At 43.4% G+C, this 10,984-nt stretch overlaps 1 pseudogene; it reads right to left on the bottom strand.

Moving 5' to 3' along the window:
- Window positions 1-9,117: 9,117 nt before the first annotated feature.
- Window positions 9,118-9,235, bottom strand: LOC124709381 (annotated as a pseudogene).
- Window positions 9,236-10,984: the final 1,749 nt, after the last annotated feature.

The raw sequence follows: 10,984 nt of genomic DNA, 5'->3' as shown, positions 1-10,984 counted from the left end.
ATGTTAATGATAGCTCCGTCAATTTGATCAAAAGGAGGGCTGGAATCTACAGTGTACCTCACAAACGTGACAAAGCCTACATTGGTGAGCCAAACCTTGAGTGAAAGATGAGCTGAGCATGGTGGCACCATTCGGAGACGTTCGGCCGCCAAGAGCAAGTCTTATTTCAGTTGACGCCACATTAGACGACTTGCCCGCCAGTGATGAGGATGGAATGATGATGATGATAACACAACACCCAGTCCCCGAGCGGAGCAAATCTCCAACACGGCCGGGAATCGAGTCCCGGCCCGCTTGCATAGGAGGGAGCATGTTACCACCCAGCTACGCAGGCGAACTACACAAGTAAAATAAACAGGTAAAATCTGATGTGACGCGAAAACTTAGCTTATAAAGTGACGTACCACAGGAGAACTATGCTGTAAATTGTCTCCGTTATCATTAGAATGGTTCAGGGAACTTCACGTCGTAGTACTGAAGCACATGCAATGTTTTGTGCACGTGAAATCCGGTCTCGGGCAAAAAATTACTTTTGCTCTATTTCAGTTTCACATAGCAAATTATCAAAGTTTTACTGACCCATAAACTTTTTTCATAAGTGGCATGACCTGCAGAGAAAAGAAGGGTACCAACGGAGAAATGCTCTTATCGGAGCTAAAGATGGTGAATATACTCCTGTTTAAAAACCTATGACGAAAAAGTGAGGTACTCTCTTTCTACCTTCCTCAGCACCTTTAAAATTTTTTTCAATAATTTTGGTCTATGAATGTATTCACGCTTCTGTATGCTTTTGGAGAAGGAGAGAGGGGCAATGAGAAAGAGACGGATAAGTAATAAATCCTGGAAGATAGTAGAAGTGGCTGTACTATAGAAAGAGCGAAGGAGACAACGGCAGTGTGAGAGAAAGAGAGGGGCACAGTGGCAGTGGAACATAGTTCATAGTTAAGAGTGAGAGAACAGTGATAGGAAAAGTGTGAAGGAGACACTGCCAGTGGGAGAGGGATAAAGAGACGGAGAATGATGGGAAGTGGGTGACAGCCAGTGATAATGAGAGACAGAATCTATGGCAATTAGAGCGAGGAAGGGGTAGACAGTAGCAGTAGGAGAGAAGAAGAGGGAAACAGTGACAGTGCGAGGAGAGAGGAGTAGAAGAACAGAACAAAGGAGACTCGTGGCTTTGAGACAGGAGATAGTGACGTTTAGAGAGGCACAAAAAGATGAAACAGTGAGTTGGTCAGAATGAATGAGTCAGAATGAACAAATAGGAGTGGAAAGTTATGAGTGAATTGTAGCAGTGCACTGATGAGTGTGAGTGGTTTACAATTAGGGGAGCTTGTAGGAGTTAGAGGTGAGTTGCATGTTAAAAAGATTGCAAATATGTTCGCATGCCAATGTTTGGGAATATTTTTAAAGGTGCTGAGGAATTTAGAATGAGGCAGCTGGTACGACACTTTTCAGTCAGAGTCTTTTAAATAAAGATGAACGCATTAGCATTTTTACTCCTCCGATGGGAACATTTTTTCACTGGTATTTTACTTACTCTGGTGAATGTACTCAATCTACAGTCTGCGTAAAGCTCTTTCAGGGTATTAGAAATTACTCAGAACCACATGTCACTTATGAATACATTTTCCATTTTACTGGTGGTAGAATTATTTTTCACTTTCGAGGTCCTTTTCGTTCATGAACTAATCTCAGTGGAAAAATAATTAGACTCGAATTTCGCCGAGGGCTTTAGTCCATTACGTTACTCGCAACTGAAATCGTGCGCCCTAATGCGGAGGAGACGGGGCCCGGAATTGCGCGGCCCCAGATGAAGCGGCACCAGCGCTCAGCGCAGGCCGTCCGAGCCGAGCACAGAAACCAATTCCCGGCCGCACTTCTTGTTTCCGCAGTGCGCAGCTCTTGTCCCGTGGGAGACGGCTTTCAGAAGAAGAACTGCTTTTCATCTCCCCCCGGCATGCATTTCTCATGCTGTGCTTCCATATTCGCTGTATTCCGCACATGGACAGAGCCGAGAACATGGGCTGTGGAATGTATGGCAGCTAGCTGATTCGCTGTTAGCCATAAATTGAAGGTGGCAAAACGATAAGGTCGCGCCTCGGACTGGAGATTGCGGTAAACAGTTTATATCTCTCTTTTTCTGATCCAGATTTTCCAAGCGTGGAGGCGAGGATCGCAAAGGAGGTTATACTTGTTGATTGTAGTGGAACTTGGACGTCATTGCAGGAAGTAAAAAAGATTTTTAAAAAAAGGTTCTTTAATCAATATTATTGCAATTATACAGGGAGTCCAGAAAAGGACTCCCTGATTTCAAAATTAAATATCTCGAAAACAAAGATCGATAGAGGAATGCAGTAAACGGTATGTTTATTGTGAAAGCTGTAAGAAGTTTATACAGCAGTTTGAAATAATAGTTACAAAAGCTTCTAACAGATGGCGCTGTACGCTGTACAGCTCATATCAGCATACATAAGTGAAATAATCGTATGAAAACAATCTTTGCAAACAATCACGTCACGATGTTTTCAAAATGTTCACCATTGACACTACAGAGGTGGCGCAAACGAAGAATGAAATTCGCCATCACATTTCGTAGTGTCTCAACTGGAATGGATTAACATGCCACAAAGATCGCCGATTCAAGCTCGTCCAGCGTGTAGGGATGCTTCGGGTGGACCATGTCTTTCACTGTGCCCCACAAAAAAAAGTCACAGGTGGTGCGTGTCGTTGTTTGGAAGTTGTTATCTGAGCTGATTTGCAACGTCATCGAAGAGGGGGCACTCATACACCACATGGTCTGGAGTGTCCTGCACAGCACCAAAGTCTGACGTTGGTGCAGCCCGCTTCCCAAAACGACACGGGTATGTCGAGTAGGGCCCATGTCCAGTAAGGAAGTGCAGCAGTCCTCTCGTTGGTTTGAGGTATGTGAGCTTTAAACTTTCCTCTATGTTTGGCAGCAGCTCATAAGTCCTGCGCCCCGTTTCCTCATTATTCCGTTGATCTTGCTATAGTTCTAACCCTCTCCTTTTTATTCCAAGCTTGTCCCCAACATAAACCCCCATTACTTCTATTATTTTTTCCCTCCTCTCTTTCTTCACCCAATACCAGGCAGCCTGCTCCCTAATTTTGATATCTAGTGGACAGATCCCCATTAGCGCCCTCTCCCCCCCCCCCCAGGAGTTATTCTATATGCTCCTACTGAACGCAGGAGCATATTTCGCTGCACCCTTCTTACGGCCATGGCAGGCATGACCCTCGTAAGCATGTGTGCCCAGACCCTTGATCCGTATCCTACTATCGATGTTAGGATGCTATTGTGGTAAAGTTTTATTAGTCAAATGGGAGATGGAAACGTTTGTGACCTATTCTGGTTCAAATGGCTCTGAGCACTATGGGTCTTAACTGCTGAGGTCGTCAGTCCCCTAGGACTTAGAACTAATTAAACCTAACCAACCTGAGGACATCACACACATCCATGCCCGAGGCAGGATTCGAACCTGCGACCGTAGCGGTCGCGCGGTTCCAGACCGTAGCGCCTAGAAACGCTCGGCCACCCCGGCCGGCTGTGACCTATTCTGATAAGGTTGTTTAACAATTCCAGGAATCTTTGTGATACGTTATCAATGTGTGATGATGTATAGATCCACCTGTCGTCGATGACTACACCTATGTAACTGGCCTCACGGCGCCTAAGAACTGGGGCCCCGGGAGCGCGATGTTGTCCGTCACGTTGCCGAGGTCTCCGGAAAAATGTGGCGGAGACTCACCACTTTAGGAAGAATATACATTGGATTTCATGCCATTAAATTTAGAGACTATCTAGTAGTCCCCCGATGCCACAACTGTGGCGATTTGGACCACATGCACAAGCACTGCGAAAGAAAGCCGGCTCCAGGTGTGGGATGGAGGATCACGTCAGAAAGAATTGCAGTAAAACTGGGGTATGCATTCCCTGCACAAAAAGAGGAAAGAAATCGTATGAATGGTGGGCTCCAAGTGGTTCCCAAATCGTTTAACACCACCGGAAGGGACTGCCCTACGTACAGGATGCTAGAGCAGAGACTAATTGTTCGAACTGATTATGGCTGAGGCTACGCCTGGACACAGGAAACCGAAGAGGAGGTCCCCGAGCAAGATGTTGAGGGATACAATGAGGGCGAATAAATTTGGAGAATATATTCAAAAATTCACAAAGCCACAATTTCACACAATGGTGGTGAAAAACGCATGCATTCAAACAGATATCTGTGGTCAAGAAGATGCTCCCTCTCCTCCAAGCCGGGGACTAAGGTCGACTGAAGATCACTTACGACCACAAATAAATCCTGTGGTAGGCAGTTCGCGGATGAAAGAGCGCAATGAAATAAGCACTAAAGAATATGTGCAGAGCAATGTCGTAAGCAGTACTAGCTCACCCATAGGGTCACCACCTCAGAGAGGGATGGGAATTGATCCTGCTAGGATATACCCCAACCTGGAGCATGCTCTGCAATTATCTCGTCTAGAGGAGCCGACTGTCCTCACCACAGCCTTAAGGCATGTGGTGCGTGTCGGCCACGAATACGGTAGACACATCACCTTCCCGGTAATGGAGGTTGTAGATAGAATTCAGCTCAACACAATGAATCTCCCCACTGACTTCGGGGCCCTGCGGGACTTGGCAAAAAAGGTATTTGAAAGATGTAACGAAAAATTTGATCTCGATGAACTGTACAACCAATCTGTTATCACTAAAGGAAGAGTAGCACACGACTGGAGTAATAACTGGCCAGAGTCACACATTCATGCATGTTTCCACGTGAGCCGTTTAAACATGGGACAGATAAACACTCACAACAGTAAATTAGTCCTGCAGGAGCTACGAAGGGTGGTGGAGGAGAATAACGGTTTAGACAAACGATATGATTATAGAAACTTCCTGGAAGGTGAAAACTGCGCGCCGGACCGAGACTAGATACCGGAACTTCGTCTTTCGGGGGGCAAATTACTTTCCCGCGAAAAAAGAAGACCAAGTTTCGATACCCAGTACAACACACAGTTTTAATCTGCCAGGAAGTTTCAAATCTGCTCACGCACCAAAACAGAGTGGAAAGTCATTCTGGTACGATCACTGTCGTATCAAAATCAGCGGCAAAGGTGCGAAGTTATTGTGACCTTCTTTATGTTTGTAACTATTCTTCGCGACTTAATGAAAAATTTTTCATTTGAAGTTGACTCTTACGCTCCATAATATAGTTTCGAAGTTTCGATGCGTCTTCAACGGCTACTTTACTTATCAGTTTATGAGTACGCGGGGTGATGTTTCACTCACATGCCCGATCGGCAGTTCAGTCTGTTATTGGGGTACTATTATGTTTGGTTGTGCGATGTCTTCAAAAATTTACATATTTGTATGTATTAATTTTACTTTGTGATCTTCATTGTTGTTGTCGTTGTGATCTTCAGTCCAGAGCTGATTTGATGCAGCTCTCCATGCTCTCTATCCTGTGCAAGCTTCGTCATCTCCGAGTAACTACTGTGCGGTATTTCAAATAAAAAAAAATGTGGCCCTGAACTACGTATCCTCAGACTCACAGTTGAAATATTGGAAGTTTTGGCTGGTTTCATTGTCAAGGTGCTGGGATACGTAGTTGCCGCATTACATGCCAAATACTGCTGAGTCTACAGTATACAAAATGCATACACACGTGAATCGAATGGTCGAAGGTTCCTATCAATCGGCAGTTTCGAATTTTGATGTAACATAGGAATTTACCAATGAAAGATTGCAATTAAATAAAATCTGCAGGTACTATTTTAACGACTTTAAATGCTGAATACGATAGCAGAAGTACCTTTAAGAATGCCATTTATTACTGTAAAACACTTATTGGTGTCGATGGTCCAGTAATTAAATAAAATATAAGTTGAATAACAGGGAAACAATAGATTCCTACTTCACGTAATTATTTATGAGCAAAAACGTGGCTAGTGAGATATTCACTTCTAAATGCATACTACGTCTCCACTGCAGAAGCCACGGAAATCTCACAAGGGCACAAGTCGGCACTACGAAATATTTCTATCTCCTGCGACCATGCGCAAACTGCTCAACCCTCTCCAAGTACTTTCTGCGACCGTCCATCGTGCCTTCCCGTCCAGCAATCCCCCGTGTCCTGTGCCACCCAATGCTCCTGCCCCATTTCCATACAGTCTCTCCATTGACTTCGGTAATAACGAGTGATGTGATTGGCTAGACGGCTCCCGCCATGACTCCAAGCCAACTCATAAACATATTGAAACACGTAAAAAATACTGGATTTACCTTTAAATAACTTGAAATTAAATAAATATGCCTATGGCTGGACCATAAAAACGCTCTAACACACATTATTAAACACATAAAGAAATTAAACACATATAAAAGGAATAGAAGCAAAAGTAGGCCAGTAGCCTAATGTCTCTTTGCTTTCTAAATCACAGTAAATATTTGACCAATTTCTTCACGAATAGTATACATGAGATATAAACAAAGACGTAGACGAATAAATATATATTTGTAAGCATGCTGCTAACGTTTTCTCGTGTAACTGTGCAGTACTTATGGCCTGATGCGATCAATAGTAATCGGCCACTTTGACCTCCAATAACTCATGTAATATTCACGTTACATGCCTGTAATTCATACCAATTTAGGTTTACACTAATAGGTTTCTAAAGACACGTCGATTGACAAAATCGTATGAACCGTTTAGGTTTTGAAAATTCGTTACTTGTGTAGTTTACAGTCAGATACTAAACTTTCAACTAATAAAGATATTGAAAATCTGATTACACCAACAGAATCGTCGTGCAAATAATCATGATTCATCCGGTGTTATTAATTTCTACATGAACTGTGAAATGTCTGCCATTATGGTTTCATAAAGTCCGCCATTTTTGGCACTAAAAAATCTCCTTCATCGACACAGCATCAACATGGAATTCCCAGCCACACCGTCAGCCTGGACCACGTGCTGGGGCTACCCCTCTTGCTCCGGCTAATATTCGGCACCACGTTGCCGAGCGGTCCGTGCGGCCACGCCAAATCTGAACTTAGAATATTTTCAGGGCGCCGCAAGTCGCCCATTACCTCACAACTGCAAACTGCATCCTTCTGAATCGGTTTAGTTTATTTGTGCCTTGGTCTCCCTCTACGACTTTTACCCTCCACACTTCCCTCCAATATTAAATTGATGATCCCTTGATGCCTCAGAATGTGTCCTACCGTCCGATCCCTTCCTCTAATCAAATTGTACTGCAAATTTCTGTTCTCCCCAATTCTGTTCAGTACCTCCCCATTAGTTACGTGATCTACCCACCTAAACGTCAGCATTCTTCTGTACCACCACATTTCAAAGGCTTCTACTGTTTTATTGTCTAAACAATAAAACACTTCCATACATGGCTACACTCCATACAAATACTTTCAGAAAAGACTTCCTGACACTTAAATGTATACTCGATGTTAACAAATTTCTCTTCTTCAAAATCGCTTTCCTTGCCATAGCCAGTGTACATTTTATATCATCTCTACTTCGACCACCATCAGTTATTTTGCTCCCGAAATAGCAAAACTCATCTGCTACTTGAAGTGTCTCATTTCCTAATCTAATTCCCTCAGCATCACCTGATTTAATTGAACTACATTCCATTATCCTCGTTTTGATTATGTTGATGTTTATGTTATAAATCTTATATCCTCCTTTCAAGACACTGTCCATTCCGTTCAACTGCTTTTCCAGTTCCTTTGCGGTCTCTGTCAGAATGACGATATCGTCGGCAAACCTCAAAATTTTTATTTCTTCTCCATGTAATTCCTACTCCAAATTTTGACTCGTATAACTGCCATCTGGTTTTTGTACAAACTGTAAATAGCCTTTCGCTTCCTGTATTTGATCCCTGCCACCTTCTAAATTTGAAAGAGAGTATTCCAGTCAACATTGTCAAAAGCTTTCTCTAGGTCTACAAATGATAAAAACATAAGTTTTCCTTTCCTTAATCTATCTTCTAAGATAAGTTGTAGGATCAGTATTGCCTCATCTGTTCCAGCATTCCTACGGAATCCAAACTGATCCACTCCGAGGTCGGCTACCACCAGATTTTCGATTCGTGATCTTCATACATATGCAATAATCACAACTGCCAGTAGTACGTGAACTCATATCTAAGTTCGTATTTAATTTCAGTGGAAGAGACAGGATTTCGTTAGGGGCAGATCATCAAGCTAAACGTAAAATATTAAGGCTGGTGTCAGCTGTTAAGCTAAGAAAAAGCGGACGCTTAAGGGCCACTTTAGGAACTGTCAGGCTGAAATAAAGCCTATGGAGTTACCTAAAGGAACATCAATACTTCAGACTTTAAAATATCACTCATGCCATCTTGCATCCAATGCAGGTAAAGCCATTTCGACACTTATGTGATGTTTCTTGTAGCGTTACACGTTAATTGCTTCTAACATGCGCGCTTGTCATTGGTGCAATTCAGTGTGGCTGTCATGAATTGAGCTCACAGTAGGCCGCATTTGATGGTCGACAAAGGCAGATTCACATCCTCGGCAGGATTCCGCCTCTGAACCAACTCTATGCCGCAGCTGTACAGTAACTTGGACATTTTGCTTCTACCAATATTCGCTCGTTGCTGTCTGGCACTGCCATCAGTCTACCTGTTCTTCACTTCCATGATTGTCGATACAGCGTGCTTAGCGTTAGCGTTTCCTGTAAGAAAAACCCTCTACTAGCAGATCAGTCTTTTAGTATGTTTCTGACATACTCATGTGACGATATTGCGGCATTCGATGTGAACGAGAAATAGTAGTGTTTACTTACATTTACTCGTGTTGTCTGATGGGTTGTCGCTATCTGACCGAAATAACACTGACCTTTTCGATTGCAAGGACTCCGTGTTCAGGCCACGAGTGGCCTACCGGGACCATCCGACCGCCGTGTCATCCTCAGAGGAGGATGCGGATAGGAGGGGCGTGGGATCAGCACACCGCTCTCCCAGTCGTTATGATGGTATTCTTGACCGAAGCCGCTACTATTCGGTCGAGTAGCTCCTCTATTGGCATCACGAGGCTGAGTGAACCCCGAAAAATGGTAACAGCGCATGGCGGCCTGGATGGTCACCCATCCAAGTGCCGACCACGCCCGACAGAGCTTAACTTCGGTGATCTCACGGGAACCGGTGTATCCACTGCGGGAAGGCCGTTGCCTTTCGATTTCAAGGGAAGTTGTTAATGGGACTACTTGAATGTCACGGCTGTACTCTTTCAATCAACTATTTTTTATATGCTGTTCTACGATATTCCGTTATAGTTCTTAATATCTTGCGGGGAGGGGTGGGGGACCATCCGTGACCATTCATTTACACCAGATTTTTTTTTTAATCGTCAGTCTTCTGACTTGTTTAATGCGGCCCGCCACGAATTCCTTTCCTACACAAACCTCTTCGTCTCAGGGTAGCACTTGCATACTACATCCTCAATTATTTGCTTGATGTATTTCAATTTCTGTCTCCCCCACAGCTTTCACCCTGTAGAGTTCCCTCTAGTACCATGAAGGTCTTTCCGTGATACCTTAACACTTCTCTTATCATTGTGCCCGTTCTTCTTGTTAGTGTTTTCCATATATTAATTTCCTAGCCTCTTCCAACATATTACTTTCTTCGCCGATTTTGCGAGAACCTCTCCATATCTTATCTTACCATCTACCCGATTTCATACATTCTTCTGTAGTAGCACACCTCAAACGGTTCGGTTCTCTTCTGTTCCTCTTTCCCCGAGGGACGTTCAATAAGTAATGATACACAATTTTTTTTCTCTGCCAGTTTCGGTTGAAATAATACGGAATCTCTTGTGGGACGTCGTGGAATATTACCGCTTCAGTCCCTATAGTTTCATGAAGTTACGATATGTGGCGACGCTATGCTTAGCCTTTAAAATGGCATCTGTAACGGAGGAGCGTTCCAAGCACAGAGCTGTCATTGCGTATCTTTTGGTGAGAAACCAGATCATCGCAGAGATTCACAAACGCTTGCCGAATGTCTACGGAGCCCTGGTATTGAACAAAAGCACGACGAGTCATAGGGCGAAGCGTCCGTCATCATCGCAACAAGGTCGAGCAAACCTGTCCAGTCTCCCGCTTGCCGGCCGGCCGCATCGCTGCTGTGACTCCTGCATAGTTGGAACGTGCGTCCACACTCATTCGCTGCTCAACTGGACGTCTTGTTCGGTACTTTTTATTTATTTATTTACCCTTCAAGTTCCGTAGTACCAAATTGAGGAGCAAATCTTCAAGTTCGTGGGACGTGTCAGTACGTAAATTTACAACATAAAAGTAATAACAGATAAATGTAAAATGTTTATGAAACCGAAAAAAGTGAAGCCATAAGTTTACGTAAATCACAATAAAACAAGAATCACCTTAATTTTTCAAGGAATTCCTCGACAGAATAGAAGGAGAGACCCATGAGGAAACTCTTAAGTTTCGATTTGAAAGCACGTGGGTTACTGCTAAGATTTTCGCATTCTAGTGGTAGATTACTGAAAATGGATGCAGCAGTTTACTGCACAATTTTCTGCACAAGAGATAAGGAAGTCCGATCCAAATGCAGGTTTGATTTCTGCCGAGTGTTAACTGACTGAATGCTGCTTATTCTTAGGAATAAGCTAATATTATTAACAAGAAATGACACCCAGACTCGTGAACAGGGGTCGATAAGAGGTTCGTGAACTTACACCACTTATTGCCTGACCCGCCCGTTGGTGAGCCAAAAATATTCTCTTAGAATGGGAAGAGTTACCTCAAAATATAATACCATACGACATAAGAGGAAGAAAATAAGCAAAGTAAACTAATTTTCTTGTCGAACGATCACTAATTTCAGATACCGTACGAAAAGCAAAATTGGCAGCATTAAGTCTTTGAACAAGATCCAAAATGTGGGCTTTACACGACAGTTT

This window comes from Schistocerca piceifrons, chromosome 7, assembly GCF_021461385.2.
Source record: "Schistocerca piceifrons isolate TAMUIC-IGC-003096 chromosome 7, iqSchPice1.1, whole genome shotgun sequence".
In the NCBI taxonomy this organism is placed as follows: Eukaryota; Metazoa; Arthropoda; class Insecta; order Orthoptera; family Acrididae; genus Schistocerca; species Schistocerca piceifrons.
Note: the sequence above shows the minus strand (reverse complement) of the source record. Positions and strands in the feature narration are given on the sequence as shown.